A 19,889-nucleotide genomic window follows, 5' to 3' on the forward strand; every position below is an offset into this window, starting at 1 on the left:
GAGTGCTTGCAGTTACTGTTTCTGTCAGGGACACCAGTGCTGAATGAAATAGGAGTCATTGAAAACAATGTTGCAACAAAGATTGTAGAAGTACCTTCAAGGGTCAGGACCGACCTATGAGATAACCTTCTTTGCGTTCTATTCAAGAGGCAGACCGAACTCCTTGTAGATATTAGTTGTAGTAAGAAAACTTGCTGGAATAAAAGAAAAATAATAATAAATAACAACACAAAAAACACGAGGTTCTCAAGAAGGCCCGATAAGACCCGGTGGCCAAATCCGTCCTAACACTGAACCATCAAATGACCACAAGCCCTTTCAGTTTACACCAGTCCTCATTTATTCGCACTGGCACTGCTGTTTTCTTATGTTGCTGTTTCAAGCTGATTCTTCCAGACCATGAGAATGTGGCCACAAGATCACCCTTTGGTGGCAAAAGCGTGACCTGATTGCCTGGTTGCCTTCCCAAGGAGGTGCTGGCCAGGCAGGGAGCAGTGCTTGCAGGCTCCTTCCTCCACATTGTCAGGCAGGAGACACTGGGCAACCAAGCTCTCCAGTGGCCAACATGCAGTTCCATCTGGCTGTGTAACAACTGCTTGCTATAACAACACTTCCTAATGAAAAAGCTAACTTCTGGAGATGTTTATTTATGTGAATAACCAAAGAAGTGCTGGTTGCTCTGAATTTCTGTATTTTCTTGCTCGTTTACTATAAATTTACTATCCCTTTCCTCTGCCCAATCTATCACGTGTGGAATACCTGAGCAGGTATCTCCACTGCTGCCATAATGAAGCAGGAGACTGACAAGGATGCAAAAATCTTCTTTGTCTGTTATTAAATAATAAAAAGAGGGCCCATCACATGATGATGGTCAATATTTTGCAAATTAAGCTCATTTCCTCATTTTAGGGGCAGAGGGCTGTATGGCCAAGTCTCCATATAGATTGGATTTTGTGCCTCTTCAGTACTGCTGAGGAATTTCAGTTTTAGCTGAAAAGGAGGGATTTAGCTTCCTGGTAGCTGGCAGACAGCTCAGGGCCATTTGCACAGCACTGGGAGGGATTCCTCCCTGAAGGGATTTGTCCCTGCACATTCCTGTTCAGGCTGCTCAGCTCCACAGGGGGAACACGCTCTGCAATGCACTAGGAAACTGTACTGAGAATATTTGTATGCACGTCGTCACCCACCAAATTTTTGACCCAAATTTGCTTTTAACATTTAAATTTCCCTTTAGGATACGAGAGAACCCAACCTCTCGAACAGCAATTGTTCCACTGGGTAACCTAAAGGGTGGAAACAGGCAGTGACCATCCTCAAGACTGTGCCCAGACCACATCTTTTTAACAACGCTACACTGCCATCTTTTTCCTGTGACCATTTCCCAGAAATCCTGCACCACAGCAGCAAGGTGTGGCACCCACTCAGCAGCACCTGAAAACATGGCACAGCTGCAGAGGGCCAAAGGCAAAAACTCCGTAAAGGGAATACGTGCTACCAGAGGATACACCTTCTGTTAGTAAGTGAACGCCACCTCCTCACGCTTGGCTCCGGTGCGGTGACTTATCCCCGAGGGGTTCTTGCTATTTATCCAGCTTCACAGGGCTGCACTTCCCAGAGGGCGCTGCTCGGCAGACACTCCGCGGTACGGGGCTCGGGCGGCCACCGGGCTCCCCCGCAGCTGCACCGCGCTCCGTGCAAGCGCTGCACGCGGCGGGAGCAGGCGCCTGGGACGTGCCAGGCCCCGCAGCGCGCTCCGGCAGCGCTCGCCCCGAACTTCCCGCTCAAGGGAGGCTGAGCTCCTCCGCCGTGCGAGGACACGCAGCAGCGGGCTCCGGGAGCCCCCGAAGGGACGTGGTGGGAGAGGGGCGCTACGGCCGCGCGGACCGAGCCGCACCGGGCGGGTTGAAGGTAGCGCAGCGCCAACGGGAGCCGTCGGGGAACACCCCGGAACGCGACTCCTCCCTCCCAGACCCAGCGGGGATTCTGTTCGAGACGGCGAGATTCCAGGGCAGGGCCGGGCAGCGGCGGCCCCGCAGCACCCTGCGCACCGGCTGCGCAGGGCCTTCCGCAGCGCGGAGCAGAGAGGCCCGGCCGGGGGCGGCTCCCAGCGGGCGGGGCGGGGGCGGGAGCTCGGCGGCGCGGGGCCGTTCCCTCCGCAGCGCTGCGGCCCGCCCCGCGCTGCGTTCCCGCCGCACGGCGGGCAGGCGGCTGGCGGCGGTCGCTGTGGCGCGGGGCCGCACCCCGGATGAGGTCGGTTGTGGAGCGGGACCAGGTGAGCACCCGCGCGGGGCATGGCCGGAGGTCGGCGGCTCCAGGTGCGTTTGGCCGCGGAGAGCGACGGTCGGGGCGGAGCAGAGCAGAGCCGCCTCGCCGGGCCGCGGAGAAGCGGCTTCGACTCTCCCCTCCCAGCCTCCCTCGGTGCGCTGGGCGTGGGGGGCTAGCGCTTCTCGCAGCCGCTGTCTCTGGGAACGGGGCCGAGCTCGTGGAGCGCCGCGTTCCCCGGCCGAAGTGGAGCGAAGCGGGGCGCGGGGAAGTAGCAGCCCGGCCGTGCAGCGGGACCAGCCCAGCCCAGGGATCCGCCCGGCGCTGGGGCTTGCGGTAACTGCGTTCAACCGCAGGGCTGTGATTTCAGGGAGACGATATACATTAGAGGGAGAATGTGCAGAGAGCCAGGAACAACTTGGACTGGGTCCTCGCATATTTCTGTGGTTATTTTTGGAGTATCGTCATATGGCAGGAGGTGGGCTCTGGAGGTATCCTCGAACTCAGCATTTTCTCCACAGACTGGTTACCCGGGAGATCGTATTAGACTACGCAGGTCCCCTCTTCTCTATCAGCGCTTTCCGTATAAAACACTCTTCCTACTGGTGCTTCTGCAGCAGTATTGTTCTGCTCCGTGCCCAGCCATGCGTTGCAGTGGGGACCCTTCTGCGGACAAACAATGGTCGGGGTACGTGTGGTTGAGTATTTGCAGCGCTGCAGGAGTGGGCGGTGGAAGAGCTCTGTTATTGGGCTGCAGGCGGTGTGAGGTGACTCCTGATGAGCCCTCTCTTTGCTGACATGCCCTGAGAGGTGTGGCTTTCTCAGCACACCTAGAGACTGGCCTGCTTGTCAGTTGCTTCCCCCTCTGGTCTTCTCATAGTGGGCTTGTCCAAAGGGGCTCTTGCATCCAAACAACTAGAGATGTGGGAAGTGTGTTGTGACCAAGGTCTGCCTTTCGGGGATGCCTTGCAGTTCTCTGCCTCCTTTGCTGCCCACTGCAGGGCTGTGGGTGTCCTTTGGCTGCCATGGCTGCGTGGGCTGGGGATCTGTGCTCGTGGCCTTCAGCAGCACGCCTGCCCGTGTTGCCTTCAAGCAAGTTTGGAGCTTAGGGAAGACTGGGTTTGAGTGGTGATCCTGACAAGAAGGCAATTACTCTTTGACTGTGTTTTTTGGCTTCTCATTTGGCAGCGTGGAATGTGTCTGCAGGGCTCCCCAGGTGCTCAGAGCCCTGCTGTCAGTTAGGGCCCCAGGCTTGTAGGGCATGTTCTGCGAGCTGTGCCAGACCCTGGTTATTGTAGCACATGGAAGGTCTAGAATCACCCTCTTTCTCCCAACTTATCCCTTATGTGAGGACAATCCCTATATTGACTGTTGAATAATCAGCATGTACATGTCCCCAGGGCATGTGAGCTGCCTCCTCTGCTTGCAGCCACTGCTGGGAGCAACGAACATCTCCTCCTCGCAACCATTGTGCTGTGTTTATTGCTTTAACAGCAACTTCGGATGGTAGTGGAGCCATTAAAGCAGACACTGCTGCATGTAGCAGAGCCCTGGTTGTGACGACAGCCTCGTGAGGGGCCCAGGTGTGAAAGGCAGCCAGGAGGGGGTCCGGGTTGGCTGAAGAAGGCTGTGGTATTACTGCAGTATGGAATGGAGAAAATTTTCAGAATCAATTTTCCTCCCAAGGCAGCTGATTTCTCTTTTCGGCTCTGAGCAAAGACTGATCTGGATGTGGAGATCACCTTGATTTACACAGTAACCTTTTCTTCTTTCTGTTTCCAGCAGTCCTGTAAATGACTGAAGTGTCTGCTCCTTGCTCTTGCACTGCAGAAGAGTCATGCTTAACTAGAGGAGGTTTTCACAGATGGACAGACCAGGCGAGTGCCTGGCTAATTTTGTCCCTAGAAATAAAATATTTGCCATAGATAAACATGATTTCTAAATGGTGGGAGTCATGGAGAACGGCCTGTTGGTTAAAGTGCAGGAGATGAGCTTGGCTGTGTTCAGGATTGCTCTGGGTTTCCTGTCCGGTCTCGCAGGCATTGCATGAGTGTCCCTTGCCTTAATTTTGTTTAGCTGGGAAATGATATTTCCCCACTGCTTTGGGCACAGTGATACGCTGCCTGAGCAACAGCTGGGATACTGATGGTGCAGTCTGTGTGAGAAGATGGGTTGAGTATGGGCTTAGGCTTCATGGCAGATCAGTGTGGGCATCTGGAAGGCCTGTGTTTAGCTACATCATAGACTTTCATGTAGTGCCTGTCACTTGGAGGTCTGAGCCTATTCTGAAACTCTGTTTTGAGTGTATATGCAAAAAAAAGAAACACGAAACAGGAGATTCTCAAGCCTGGTGGTTGGAAGCTCCTGCATGGAAAAGCTCATGCTGTTACGCATACGTGACTCTAATACAGCACCTAAAATGTGCTTGCACTGGGGCTGTGATGGCTGTGTGGCTTATTGTTCTCATTAGAGAAGTCAGATGGCACTGAGTCAGCAGGTTTGGATTTGTCACAGCTGTGGTGATTGTGCTGGAAGGCTCGTGGGGTTTGGCAGTGCAGGGTGAAGGGGCTGGCCTGCACCACAGCCGTGCTGGGGTTAGAACTTGTTCTCAGGCCTGCTGCTGGCTTGTGCTCTCCTTCAAGCCTGAATGAAGTGGTGGCATTGGTGGGGACCGAGAGGCTCTCTGCCTTGGGACCCCTTTCTGGTATTGTGGATTCACCTGCTTTGGGCCATTTGGCTCTGAGAATTTGCATGCCAGTAACTCACAATGACATAGCCTGCTGAATGAACAGTCTTTCTCATGCACATCATTTTCTCCGGATTACAGGAGATGGGAATGATGCTGGGAAGAGGTTGTCTTTGGTGAGCATGTGTTGCAGTATTTCCTTGTGTCTCCAGATCCATCTTTTCTCTCTTCCCTTGGGTGGAAGCCTGTGGTTTGTCAGACCTCAGTGAGCATTAATTCACAGAATCCCAGCATGCCTGGGGTGGAAGGGCTCTCACAGCCCCCAGCCCCACCCCTGCCATGGGCAGGCTGCCCCCCAGCTCAGGCTGCCCCGGGCCCAGCCATGGCCTTGGGCACCTGCAGGGATGGGGCGCCCAGAGCTCTGGGCAGCAGTGCCAGCGCTGCACCGCCTCTGGGTAAAGAACTTCCTCCTCACATCTGACCTAAACCTCCCCTCTTTCAGTTTAAAGCTGTTCCCCTTGTCCTGTCACCATCTGCCTGTGTAAAAAGTCACTCTCCCTCCTGTTCAGAAGCTTCCTTTAAATACTGAAGACTGCTACAAGGTTTCCCCACAGCCTTCTCTTCTCCGGGCTGAACAAGGCCAGCTCCCTCAGCCTGTCTTTGTAGGAGAGGTCCTCCAGCCTTCTGAGCATCAAAGAAATAAGAAAAGGTTTGGGCAATTGTATTTGCAGCAGCTTTCCTGTTCCAGGCCCCATGGGTGTACCCCATCTTGGATGACAGTTACTCCACCATCCCCTTCTTTTCTCCAGAGAAGTGAATGATTGTGCCAAGAGCTGTTGGGCCGAGCTGTTATACAACTGGGGCACAAGTTTGCTCTCCGAGTGCCAGATGGGAATGTGGGACTGTATGAAAAGGGAGGGTCATCTTAGAGCCCTCTCTCGTGATTTTGTCCTCTTGTCCCTGTACACAGCAGAGGGTGCTTTGAATTGAAGCTGAGAAGTAATTAGTGCCTTGCACATAGTGTATGCATGTACATCTATGTACTCTCGCACACCTCCCAGATTTGCTATCTGAGAAGGTGGAGGTAACAGGCAGAGCCTTAAAACCCAGAAAATAATGCTCTGGAAGAGGAATTCCCTTCCATCTTTTGCTGATGGTTGGTATTTTGTCCTCCAAAGGGCACTACGCTGTCATGTGGGCTCAGCAGTGTCTCAGGCTGAATCTGCCCCATGCAGGAGTCTGGTGTGATCATGGAGAAGAGTCTGGGCTGACCCCATTGTGCTCAAACCATGAGACAAATGAGGCTGAAGCTGCAGATCTGCAGTTTCCAGCAGGTCAGCAGTTTCACTGGGGCACTTGGCTTCTCTGTGGAGATGAAATGTGGTACCGCTTTAGTATCGGATCTGTTCCCATTTCAGAAGCCAGACCTCTGCCCACCAGCTGTAATTGGACCCAATGGTAATTGTGTTGAGCTTCATCTAGCCAATTTCCTGATCTGGTCCAAAAGACAGACACTCCTTTCCATCCAGGCTATTGGAGACACGGTCAAATCTGGCACCAGATGCTTTGTTAGTGTAAAACGCATGCCATGTGTGAGCAGATAGTGAATGGGGATTTACAGTATGGCAATTCTGCCAGGTTCCACCCACCTGACTCCTTCCTCTCCTGTTCCAGCTATCTCACTGCCTGCGCCCTGCTTGCCGACTGGTGACAGAGCAGAAGTGTGTGCTGGTATCCTTCACTGTGTATCAGATGGAGAGGAAAACACAGGGTGGAGCCTTCTTTTGCACAAAGGAAAAAGTCGGTGGATTTTTAGGTGGCTGGGGAGAAATTAAACAGAATCTTATCACATTCATAGCCCTCTTCCCACCTCATTTTCCTGTGAATCTGTTGCTGTCATGGTATCTTTCAGAAGGTATTTTTAGCTTTGCATTTTTTTTTTCCTTTTCCACTCATATCAGGCTTCTGAAGGGAAACACATTTTTATGGCAGAACAGAACGAGCCATTTTGCGAGACATTTTGTTATGGGCAGAAGAGACTGGAATCTGATTGTGTTTTTTAAATGACGTTTTGCCTTTGTAATCAGCTCATTGTGCTTGTCATTGTGCTTGCTCTGGTGAGCCTGGAGGCAGCTAAGTGCATGCCCTGGCAGGCTGCTGCTGGGGGGGCTGGCCTGATCACCCTTCCCTTGCTCAACCACCTGGGAGCACTTCAGGACTGTCATCTATGTGGGCAAACATGAAAGCACTGGGAGAATCTCTGCAAGTGTTTCTCCCTAGCAGTTCTGGTGGGGAAGCAGTACCCCATGTATCAGAGAAGCAATTAAATCTTTTTATTAGATGCACTATTGATTTGCCTCTGTCTCTGCTGGTGGAAGCTCCTGCTGAGCATCAGATGGCACGGTACCTGATGAAATATTGGGTCTTCTCTTTGCCAGGCACCAGAGGGAAGTAGCAAAATTCTCAAAGTGAGATAGTGATGCTGTGCGGAGGCATGATGTGTGGTCAGACAGCTAGGTCTGTCGCTTGCTATGGAACTGTGGAATTTTTTTTATCAGGAATACAAACCCAACATCAGTTCTCAGCTTTGGGGTAGGAAACTTTCAAACTGAATTCTCAGTAGGAAAATCTTCTATTAGGAGATTTATTTCAAGTCCTTGTGTGTGATGTTCCTGCAGAGTAATGGTAGAGCAACAAAAATACCCTTTGATGTCTAATCTGGCTCTGGGTGTATGCATACCTATGTGAATCAGGGGCTGTTACCTCTGCAAGTTCACTGGGACTTTTCTTCAGGGAATCAAAAATGCTTTCTGATGAGGATGTCCTTGTTGGTTACCTTGTTACCCACGCTAGACCAAATCTTTTGGCTTGCCTGGGCCACACTGAGTGAAGGGAAGTTGTCTTGGGCCATATACAAAAGATATACTATAGTTAACGTATATAGGTAGCAAAACTTCTTTTTTATACATATATATAATTAGAATGTAAAAGAAGGCAACAAAACCATAAAACTAGTGGGTTGGACATGTACGGAAGTGCATGATATGCCTGTAAGAACCACAGGTGACTTTAGGATGACAGCTGGAAGTAAATAAAGGAGGTAAAGGTAGAGAAAATGCAGCTGCCCCTGCTGTGTTTTGATGGCAGCTTCCACTGTAGCCATTGCCTACCCTGGCCCTTCTACACTGGTGCAAGAGCTCTGAAGCTCAGCCTCACTCCCTGCCAGGTGCTGCTGGCTGCAGCCTCGTATACATGGGCAGGACAGCATGTGAGCCCAGAGATGGCTGTGGTGTTGTGATCCACAGTCATCTGCTGAGCACTGGCTGGGCTGTTCCCTCTCGGCTCACCAGAGCTGATGTTACCCCAATGTGGGGTGCAGCTGTACAACAGCTGGACTTCTATCCAGGTCTTCATTCTTCAGTAAGCTGCCCTGGGGCTGCTCTGCCCTGTTTATGTTCTTGGACAAGCAAAAGGGACGGCATGAATCCTTGTCCCCTTTCTTGACCTTTGTTGGACTGATTGGAGTTCTTGCAATGCATCGGCCTAGATTTGAGCAAGCTGGGCTTGACATACGGCTTCGTCCTAAACCCTGCAAGTAGGTGTGCCTGCCAGCGCTGTTGACTGGGATCTGCCCCTTGCAAGGGCTGTAGTGTTTGTCTGACTGATCCAGCCTCCCGCCTGTGGTTGATGTCCCAGCGCATGCTTTGAAAGCCAGTACTTGTGCTTGCCCTGTCAGGGTCAGACTGGATAATTGCTATGGGGTTGTGATGATGTGGGTCATTGTGGAATGTTTTCAGCCTGAAGCGCTTCTCTGTGGCTGAGATGCCATACACAGCAGCCTTGTGCTGAGGAGAGCTGCATGGCAGGAGCTTGCAGTGCAATCTAGCATGCATTTTTGCTAGCAGGAGTGTTACAAGGAGCTGGAAACTATCAGGGATGGGGGAGGGTCTTGCTCCCAGATGCCTGTGTTCTTGGAGCACGTCATTAATATGATGTTAATTGATGCAGTAGCTCCAGTTCCAAAGTGTCTCCTTGCTGAAATGCAGCCGGCTTCAGTGACAGCTGCTTCATGCAGCAGCAGCAGGAAGGAAGGATGTTCTGTGTATGCTCCAGAGCATGGTGGCTGTGTTTAGCAGCATGTACTGGTGCTGCAACACAGGCAGGTAGTGGGGGAGTGCTCCATGTCACTGCCCTGCACTCAGTGACCGCCTCCTCCATCTTCCCTTCTGTAGGGATGCGGTGCAGCCCTGGTGAGCCCTGCATCCCAGACTGCTGATGGATGCTCATTACCCAGGCTGGACAAAAGCAGGCCGCTTCTGAGCATCTGCCTGCCTGCCTCTGCTCTCATCTCTTGAGCTGGGTTGTAGAAAGCCAAGTGCACAAGCTTGGGAGCAGCGTGGGGGCCCCACGAAAGTCTTTGGGCTCAGCAGAGGAGGAGCAGGGCCATAGGGGCTCGTCCCTGTGAGAGGAGTGACTGTGAGGAAGCCCCACAGATCCCCGTGCATTTGTGTGGCCTTCTCAGGGCAGAGCAGGAGCTGTGGGCTTCGAGCCTGCTCCATCTGTCCTGTTGGCCTGGGCAGCATCCCACCTGAGGAGGTGGGTGTAGAAGTCTGGTGTGGGATTGAGGTGTGTGTGCGTAATGACACCCATTACAGTAGCCTCGCCACCCCAGTGGCATCCTCTGGCCCACACGTATGGGAGCAAGGAGTGTGGGGCCTGTGGTCAGGGCGGTACTGGCCTGGAGAATGGTGAACTGTGTGCCAGGCGTTGATGTGGGGGCATAACCAGCATGAGCTGGCATTACAACCTCATGGTGAGCCTGTGTACAATGCAGCATGTGGCCAGGCCATGATTGCCATGCGGTTATGGAGGGTGGGGAGGGCAGAACCTGTAGCTGAAGCAGCCACAGTCTCTGCGCTGCATCCCAGCTCTGCTCCCAGTGCAGAGAGACAGCCTGGTGAGAAAACCAGGCTGTGCCAGGGCTGCGGCAGCACTGTCCCAGTGGGCAGAGGTGTATGGAGTGATGCCAGTGTGACAGCATCAGCACAGGAGCCCTTGACCACAGGAGTCTGTGCTTTCCCTCGTGGGACAGTAGCAGAGAGCTGGGGAAGGGACACAGCATTACAGGAGTGGGCCAGAACTGCCTGTTTCTGTTCCTTGTAGCTCTTGTGCAAATCATCTTGGGGTGTAATTTTTTCCCAATCTAAAGGCGTTGTTGTTTCCCTGGAGGTGCTGACACTCCTGGCTTACTGCATCAGAGCTGATGGGTGGCGGAAGGTCCTGTCCTTGTTGGTGAGGGCATGGGCCTGAGCCAACTGCAGTTTCTGGCCTAGCTGCTGCAGACTGACAGTGTGAAAAGAGATGCTGTCATTGCTGCGTGTCACCTCATGTTGCTGTGCTGCTTGGGGACTCCATCCAAATGGAAGCAGAACAGCTTTTGTGCCCTGAGCAAGCTTTTGAGAAAGTTGCTGTGGATCCGTGTCACTCCTGTGGAGCCAAAGCCTGTTCTTGGCATCTCTATGCAGGGCAAGCTTTGAAGGGCTATGTGCAGCTGATGTTTGCTTGTGGGAAGTGAAAGGGTTTCACTGCACCCATATGAAATGTGAAGTAAGTGAGCTGTGAGTCCTTGATACTGAATGCTCAAGGATCTTTTGGTTTTGTTTGGTTTTGTCTGTGGTGTTTATGGAGTGGTTGAGTTTTGCTTAGGCAGGTTATCCTGCCTGCTTTGGATTTGTGCTTGTGAGAGGATTGCCTGTGTGTGTTGAATTTATATGTATAAGTTAACCCTTGTGAAAAAGCCAGAGGTATCCTTGTTGTGCTATAGGACTTAGCTTCTTCTTTCATGCCCATTGGACTGCAGTTCTTCCCTGGGCACATAAGGGTCTTCTTTATTTTATTTCTTTTTTTTTTTCTCCTTCATTACATGTAGCTGCCATCTAAAAAGTGGCTCTGGAAATGCTGTTATAGGATTCAGTTCTGAGATCATTTCCTTTTAAAACTGTTCATTTTACTATGTGTCTGCCAAACCTGCCTCTCTCTCTGTGGATGGGTGAGCCAGGCTGGTTCCTTGTGTCATGTGTGTCACTGCCTGGGATAAAGGTGCTGCAGACCAGATGTTGCCCTTGCTGCCACCAGCCTGGGCTATCAGTATCAGAGGGGCCATGCAGGTGACACAGAGGTACAGAAGACAATAACGTGGCACAGATGGCCCTGAAATGAGAACTTGGGTAGCAATCGGCTGTGCAAGCCAAGAGCCTATCTGTTTCACTTCTCAGAGGTTCTGCAGTAATTCCTATAGTAAATATTTGCTTTTATTGCCAAAAATTGGCAGAGCTGGCTCTGAACACATGCAGTGAGCAAACCTGCTGCTTTTGGAGGTACTGTTTTCACATCAGTCTCCTTGAGAGTAAAGCTGCATGTAAAGTAATCTGTAGCAGAAAATCTCCAGCAAGTAGATTTGTATGGAGTCTAAATGCAGTGCTTAAGCAGTTCGGGCACCATCTTGTGATGAAACACCTAGCTGCTGTCCATCTGTGTGCTTGTCATCATTCCTGGGAAGATTTTTTTTTTTTAATTTATTTTTAACCAAATCCAATTTCTTCTTTGCAGATTCTGAATTGTGCCTGAACTGAGTGCTGAGATCAGCCCCTGGAAGCAGCGTGAGTTTATCCTGAAAGCCTTCATTCTCCTTTCTAGATTCCATGTAAGGCTGAGTAGGTTTTGTAGCATAGAATGGGTTGCAGTGGCTGATGGCAGATCATCAGACGTCGTGCTGCAGTATGAAAGAGACTTGTATGATAGCTAGTTCTTTGCTAGAAACCCCCTTGTGAGATCTGGAAATCTGGCCTGCTGCTGCTGAAGTGCAGAACTGTTGTAACTGGGATTCTTATGGCTTTCCTAATGTGTTGGGATTTTTTCCTATTTTATGAGTTAGGCGACAGCCCCTTTGCCAACAGAAGGGTTTCTACCAGCTGTCTGACTCTTTGCTTGCTGACAAAGCTGTTTTGCGGGAATCGCACACTAAGTTTCCGCGAGGTTTTTTTTCGCCCAGTCTTCTGGGGGAGGTGGTATGTTTGCAAATGAGTAAAATGTGCCATTGAATTCTGTGAAATGGGGATCTGATGCCCGAGCATATGTCCCAGGCCTTCAGGAAAGGCTAGACGCGGCTGTCATGAAGTATGTCCCAGCGAGGCAGCTTGGAGTGGAAGATGAGAGAGGACCAGAGATAAATCTGAGTTGCAGAATTATTTTTGGGACACCTGAAAGAGTGGAGGCCTCATGGCTCAGGCCTTCTCCGAGAGGGCTGCGAGCCCCTTGGGTTTGGCTCCTGCCCACCTGAAGCAGGAAATGCTCAGGATGTGGACAGGTGATCCACATCCTTGCCGAGAGCTGCAGGTGTGCTCCTTGAGGCTGGGGATGTCCCTGGCTCTGAACAGAGCTGCTCATTAGTTTTCACGAGCTCAGTGAATCTCTTTGACGGTCCAGATCTGCTCAAGTTCTGGGGTGCATGTATAAAGGGAAAGCAAGAACAACAGGGTTTCTGTGTGCTGAAGAACCATTTGGCTGTTGGAATACTGGCTTTTGAACTAGAGGGGTAGAAGTGCAGTGAGAAGGGACCGTGGAGTCTGTGTGGCTCCCTGGCATTTCTCAGGGACAGCCTTAAATACGGAGCCAAAGCAGCGGGTAGGGTGCTGTGCAGATCAGGCATGAACTGCTCAGGATAGGAGAGGAACACTTCTCCTGAGGAAGAGAGGAAAAAGATTATCATAGCAAAGAGGGAATGGCTCTGTAGGTCACCCCCAGCAGCCCTGTCGTACAGGCAGGGACTCACCTCTGCAGTGCAGGAGTAAAACTTCCCGACAGGCATTGTGCAGCAGCCAGATGTTCCCATGTCAGCAGTGGCCCACGAGCCTGGCACCCACCTCATTCCTGAAGGAAACTGAGGCACACGATGATGCAGAGTCACATGCAAACCAGCACTCCAGCTGTACTGCACTTCTACCCCTCTCATTCCAAACCGGTATTCCAACATTGAAACAGTCTCGTAGCTCTACTGGAAGGAATTGCTCATAAAGCTAATGAGCTGCTCCAAACATAGGGGTGCCAGGTGAGGTGGACTGGGTGGGGTGCTGGGGATGAGAAGCAGGAAAAAAACCCCTCTGCTGCTTATCTGCACTGGGTACCATACCACGAGCTTCAAGAGAGCCCTGTGGTGAATCCTGACACCCAGCAATGCCTTTGCTAGTAACCTTGGTGTCCCAGGTGCAGCAGGAGATTGGTGGCCCAGGTCTGAGTATGCTGTGTTTCTTGTTTCCCTTTTTCGCTTGTGCTTTGTTAACAGATGTCTCGGTTAGCCAGGCAAGGTGTAGATGCACCAGCAGCTTGGAGAAAATGCCCATTAAAGCAGAACTGATCTACTGCTGCACTCTGGGGAGACTTGCACCAGACTCCTCCATGCACTGGGGCAATAGCATGGGGGCCACTGGTCCCATTTTCCTGACAGGTCTGGGCAAATGGAGCCATGTTGGGGCAGGTGTAGCCCAACCTGCTGGTGCTCTCGTGCTGGGGAAGGCTTCCCTGCACTTCTAGGAGGGTTGGTGATACTCCTGACTTGGCATGATTATCATCCTAGGAATAAGCCTCTAATTTCTCCACATTTCTGCAGCTGATCCGAACTCTTGAATATCGCAGCGGGCTTACTGATAGATTTTGTCAGGCAGAGTGAAGAGGAAAAGCTTTCTTGGGAGCTTGCTGTAAGGGAATGGCCTTCTTCCTAGGAAGCGATGCACAAGATATGAGTGGAGGAAATGACACTTTGGTCCAGGTCTAAAGCAGTGGATACAGGGCTCTTTTGGGGATGCAGATCACAGAGACACAGAATGGTTATGGTTGGAAGGGACCTCTGGTTCCACATGATCCCACTCTGCTCCAAGCAGGGCCACCCAGAGCAGGGTGCGCAGCACCGTGTCCAGGTAGCTTTTGAAGATGTTCAGGGAAGAGACTCTACAACCTTCCTGGGCTACCTTTGCCAGTGCTCTGTCACCCACATGGTAAAGAAGTGCTTCCAGACAGTCAGACAGAAGATCAGAGGACTGAGACTGTATCTCCAAAGCAGAGCCCCCTACACTGTTGGGATGTGCATGGGGATGATTTAGCCCCATAACTCTGATTGCAGGCAGTTTCTAGTGGCAGCCAATCACAGATGAGCATAAAGCAGCTGTTGAGGTCCCTTCGCGGTGCCCCAGTGAGGATAAGATCCTTACTGCAAGAATTGGCTCTGGATGTTGCATTTACCATCTTTTGCCTGTGATTTGCTCTTGATCTGCTTTCCAGAGTAGGCAGGAAGATGACGCTGCTTTTATTCCCTAGTCTTTACGTCATGCAGTGATGGGATGCTGGCCAGGGCTGTGCCAGCCATGTCCCCCAGGGTGGCCTGGGGTGCAGACTGCAGGAGGCTTCGCTGCTGGGTGATGGTACTGGGGCAGCACTGTGCCTGCTCTGCCATCCTGGCTCAGGGCAGCTGGTGCACTTTCCTTCTGATTTGGGGCCCATTCTCACTGGGATACGTGCCTTGGTCAGTGAACATTACTATGTGTCATCCCTGCTGCTTTTGTGTCTGAGCAAATTGGTTTGTGGTATGTGGCAATGTGTACCCTGAAGGCTGGTGAGAATGCCGCCAGCTCCCTCAAACTCATCTTGGGAATGATGGCTGCTGGCCAACTACTCATCTTGCTTTGACTGATACTTCTAACCTCTTCTGCATCATCGCAGTTAGGAGACCAGCTTCCCCCCGTTGCTTTATATCTGGGGTGCGTGCCCTCTGCTGATCTAGTCTCTGCTCATCTGTTGAAAGCTTCTCTAAGATCTGTGCTGGGGCTGTAATCTTTCCACACCTTTGGGTGTACATTCAGTGAGGCCTGCTTGAGTGTCAGGAGCTGTGACTTTCCTTTGAAAATGCAGCTTTGCTGGTCTGATGGTCTTATGCTTGCCTCTGAAGTCCTGGCAGGTCTTGGGGTGACTGTCTGAGAGCTCTCCACTCCTGAGCTAAGTAGTACCCTCATCACTGCCTTTGGCCACAAGTGTGATGGGCTTCTGAACTGGTGATCCCACCAGCACTGGGTTGAAGGGAAGAGCTGTCCATTCCTAAGTCCCCCCATAGGAAGACTCGTCAGCTGTGGCTGGAGTTTTGTCAGCATGTTTAGCACAGCAGGACTCCAGGGATAAAACACTGTAGGCAGTATCCCAGCAGATGTAGTGTGATGTTTGGATCTGCTGGACTTGCTCGCGTGAGTGGACGCTACTAGAATAGCAGGTTGCTGAAGCTGCTTGAAGTGAGCCCAGTGGGCTCTGGAGGAGTTGCTTGGGGCTGCTGTGCTTATTTGAGCTTGCTTGGGCTCACCTGCATCCCACCACCTCCCCACTGCCAGCCTGGAGGATGCTGCTTCTGCAGTAGCCAGGGCCTTTTTGGGCTTTTCTCAGCCTGCCAGGAGGGTCCTTGGTGTGCCCGGCAAAGGCCAGTTTTCCACTGAGCCATATGGCACCCTGGTGCTCGGTTCTTGGTTCATGTCCTTCGCCACCTACAACAGCAGAGCGCATGGTATGGTGGTGGGGAAGCTGACAGTGAGCCAGAGGGAGGTTGTGCTGTGGTGAGAAGCTTTCGGAACCAGAGAGGTGACCGAGCATGTGGTTTGGAGAGGAACATCGAGTCTCCTCCCCAGCAGTGTCACACGACAGCACTTGTCCTGCTCCCTCGTGCATGTGGTGACCCAAGGGCTGTTCAGTGGAGCTGGTGCCATTCTCCTGGCCATGGATATGCATCCGTTGAGCAGCTGCTGTGCAGGCCCTGTTTCTTCCAGCTGAATGCCCAGGAAACGCAGAGGGCCCCATGGGCAGGTGGTGGGACAGTGCTTGTTCCTCACCATGAGGTTATGATAAGAGGGCAAAGGAGAGGAGAGGGCTGCTGGCATCCTGTTACAGGTGCACTCTGCTGCCTCCAGCACAGAGTGGCTCGGCTGTGAGTGCCATGGGGCCGTGTCTTGAGTTGCCATGGAAACAGAGGGCTCGGCTGCGGGGGAGATGGAGATGGTGCTGGCGCTGCAGCACTGTGTGTGACTGGTGAGCGGGGGTCATTGTGGCTGCGCTGGTGACAGCCCAGGGGCTGCTCCTAGAGCTGTCACAGAGGACCTCTCGGGTGGTATGTGCACCCACATCTTCCCACAGAGGGTCCTGGGATGCCGGTGACAGAAACCTCTGGCAGGTGACTCCCCAGCGGGCTGGGCCTGCTCCGCCAAGGGCTGTTGGGTGCCCACAGGCCATGGAGGCCTCCTGTCAGCCAGGCTGGGCCACATGGGGCAGAAGGGCAGGGCTGGACCTGGCTGAGGCTGCTTGTCTGCAGCTTGGGGCAGTGTAAGTCCCTGAGGGAGCTGTTATTGCCTTTGCTCCCCTTGTCTTTGCTGAAGTGGTGCCCGGCTGAGCTGAAGAACGAGAGCCATGCCAGCCTGTGTCTGCTCTGTTCGGCACAAGCCACCCTCACAGTGCCTGCTGCAGTGCTGGCGTGCTGCCGTTCCTGGCAGCAGGTTGTGCCTGGACTGCGAAAAGTGTTCTGTGACCCGGCTGTCCTGAGCGCTGGGTGCGGACGTGAGCTCGCCTTAGTTCTGCACAGCTTGCGTCTGGACCCTACAAGTGCTGGCGAAGCCATGAGACCTCTGCCCTATTTTGAAAATGTTTCTCTGCTTTCCAGGTCAGGGGAATAAGTATTCCCTGTTTCTTGACTCAGGTTCTTTCTGCATTGTGTAAACTTTAATCTTTTTGTTAATTGCTTCAGTGGTAAAACATTAATTTCTCACTGCACGGTGCTTCCCTGCAGCAGGGCGAGCTCAGCTGCGAGCCCAGGCACAGGCAGTCGGGTCCTGCTCCCCCAGTTCACATCTGCCTGCAGCAACCTCCTGCACGTGGTGTGTGGTTTTGTGCCCTGCCTACCTGCACTATGCACTGGGACTTTCCTTCCACTCCTGTGTGACAGCAGGAAGTGCTGGTAGCTCTTTCACTGAGAGCTCTGCCATTGATGAGTCTCTGCCCTTGGGTGTGGTGGGGAGAGGCTTAATTCCGTTCCACCCTGCCTCCACTTTTTTTTTTTTTAACCTCTCCAGCCCTTCCTTTTGTTGTCATTTAATTGTCCAGTTTCCCTGAATGCCTGTCACCTGCCTTGGGGGAGAATTTGAGACACATCAGAGCAAGAAGAGCATCTGCAAGCACTAAGTATACATCCTCTGGGAGCTGAAGAGAGATTAAACTGTGTGGAAAAACTGTCGCTAAAGATTGACCTAGAAGTGAAATGGAAAGGATGGAGGAGAACAACAGAAAACAAGCAATATTTGCTTACCAGAAGTTGTGTCTCTTGTTCCTAGGGGCCCTGCTGGAGTGATGGATTCCCTCAGGGTAAAACCTGGCTGGGTGCTAGGCAGGGCAGCAAGGCTGCTGCATTCTGCAGTGGGAACTAAGGGTCTTGGTGTGTCTCTCCAGTTGTGGTCTTGGCATGGGCTTATACAACTATTTGTCAGGACTGTATCTGTGCATGGTTTTGTGACTGATACACCCTTAGCCAGGGAGCCTCTGCTCCTTACTCTGGAAGCTGGGTGCTTATCTACTCCTGTGCAAGCTTTCCCTCTGCAGCTCCCCTGCAATGGGGGAGCATTTGCTGTAACCTCACTTAATGGTATCACTGCTTCTTAGGAAGAGTTGTCATCTGATTGTGTGTAGAAGGTAGAAAAGAGGTGCTAGGAATGAAAAGGGTTAAATGAAGCTGTGAACTTGGTGTCCTACCTGGGTTGGATTCTCACCTGGACTCTGCAGGTGCAGTTGAGCAGGGCAGCAGAGGGGCACCCACCCAGCAGTGACTGCTGTGTGGGAAGCCTGCCTGGGCATAGGGTAAGTTGAACTTTGTCTTTCAGCTGAATAGAGAAAAAAAAATAAATTTGAGGCTTTGTATTTTGGGAATAATAAAAAGCAAACAGAATGAATCACAGAATCATCCTCAGCAGTGGCGCTGTTTGCAGTCTCTGGACAAGATTAAATCAGTGCTTGGGTAGGTGTCAGCAGCTCAATCTCCAGCAGGAGCAGCCTGCGTGTGTGGCAGCTGCTGGGTGCATGAGGGCGTGTGGCATGGGTCTCAGTAGAAGAGCCTGCTGTGGTATATGTCGTGGCCCTCCTGGTGCCTTTGACCAAGCTTGTGGACTTTTTCTTAAACCTGCATTCAAGGAAGGTTTTTTTATTTTTGAGAAAACTATGTTAGTAATCATTTATGTTGCACAGAGCATCTCCTTTCCATGTGTTAAAAAGCAGAATAACACATCAACTGCAGATATTCTTCTTCACGTCAGTGAAAATGTTTGTTTTATTGGTTAGGGTTTGGGGCTGGCAATATTGTGCCTGCAGTCCAGTGTGTTCCAGTGCATGGCGGAAGGGAATGGAAGGTCCTTCAGGAGAGCAGACTCTGGAGATTCACCCATTGCGTCTTGGGCTCCTTTAACTCAAGGGCCCTTTGTCTCCTGCTGTGCTGATAGCCTCAGCTTGGCAAGTTGCCTGTCACTGCAGGGTTAACCAGAGCCCTTGACAACCTCTCATCTCTTTTAGAATAATTTTAGGGCAAAGCATTTGCAGTTACATTGATTCCTCATGGAGCTGAAGATTAATCACATTTCCACGTGCCAAGTCAAAGGAAAAGCTTGTTTTGCTCTCTGGCTTTGATGAGTAGTCTGTGCTCGTGAGAGGCTAGACCTCTGCCGCAGATACTGGTGTTGGGGACAGCTTAAGGAAACCCAGGAAGTCTATTTTCCTGTCTTTATTTTCCATGGTTAATAGAGCAATTTCCTGTTCCACTTTTTAGCCAGCTGCTAATCTGTCCTCACTCTGAAACAGGCTGAACAGCAGCATGAATTGCAGGTACTGTCCAAAAACAGTTTCCAAGAGCAATTCCTTCCTTGAGCTCCAACTCCTGATTATTGTTTCACTTACTGAATTGCTGCTTTTCTTCCTATGAACTTACATTACTTTCTTCCCTGCCAAGTAATTTTGTGACATTTGGAAGAATTTGCCCAACATATGGGTCTGTATTGCTTGGGAAGCAGCAGTGATGCTTGAGGGTTGTGATTTACCTTTGGAGCAGAGCACTCCCTTCTGCCCACGGTGCTCTGTCCCTGTGAGTCGGCATGTAACAGAGGTAGAGAAGTGCTGCACTTCCTGGGCTTGTTGCTGATTAAAACTCGACTGAGACTGGGGTAAGGGCAGAGGTGAGCTGTTGAGCAGCAGTTGGGGGCATGGTGTGGTGAAGGATGGAGGCAACCTGGCAGGTTGTGAATCCTGCTTTGGTGGCATGGCTGAGAGCTGGCATGCAGTGGGAGGGGAGCAAGTTGTTTGGGCAAGTACTTGTGGATTCCTGAGGGTTTGCCATGCCTGGCTGTCTCCCCACTGTTTGTAGCTTGGGGACCTGGGAGAGGGGAGCCAAGCTGTAAAGGGTGATGCTGGACAGAGCATGTGGGGAGATCAGATGATTGATGTCCCTGAGAATGAAGATTGTGTGGTGCCATGGAAAGTGCTGGTTCCCCACTAGCCAGGCGGGCTTCTTGAGATGGAGCAGAGTGGTTTAGATTTATTTTTTTCCTTCTGAATCTGGCATTAATCAGCTTGTGAAGGCAGCAATTGGACTTGGAGTGGGAGGTCAATCTTGTCTAAAAGCATTGCTCCCTTACCTCTAGGCCTTGGGTACAGCACAAGGCTGGGGGCCATGATGTGGGGTGCAGGGTCGGGCATCAGGGAGAGGTGGCAGCAGATGCCAGGTGAAGGAGATGCAGGGTTCACTGATCCCACCCCTGCTGCTGGAGCTGCTGCGGCAGAGCCAGGGCGTGCAGGCAGGTGGCTGCTGTGGGATGGCTCCTGCAGTATG

The 19,889-nt window shown here is 51.9% G+C and overlaps 1 protein-coding gene across 10 annotated transcripts in view; it reads left to right on the top strand.

Moving 5' to 3' along the window:
* Window positions 420-19,889, top strand: part of EPB41L1 (erythrocyte membrane protein band 4.1 like 1) — a 72,652-nt gene continuing 53,182 nt past the window's right edge. For 3 of the 10 annotated variants that reach the window (XM_021416355.1, XM_021416343.1, XM_021416354.1), the window contains exons 1-2: window positions 2,139-2,272; window positions 11,558-11,607. The gene's annotated coding sequence lies outside the window, so the exon portion shown is untranslated. Of the gene's footprint in view, window positions 1,517-1,633; window positions 1,909-2,138; window positions 2,316-11,557; window positions 11,652-19,889 lie in introns of those variants that run through there. The other 7 variants (XM_021416349.1, XM_021416344.1, XM_021416348.1 and 4 more) reach the window with 7 other exon arrangements.

Source organism: Numida meleagris, chromosome 19, assembly GCF_002078875.1.
Source record: "Numida meleagris isolate 19003 breed g44 Domestic line chromosome 19, NumMel1.0, whole genome shotgun sequence".
NCBI classification, from domain to species: Eukaryota; Metazoa; Chordata; class Aves; order Galliformes; family Numididae; genus Numida; species Numida meleagris.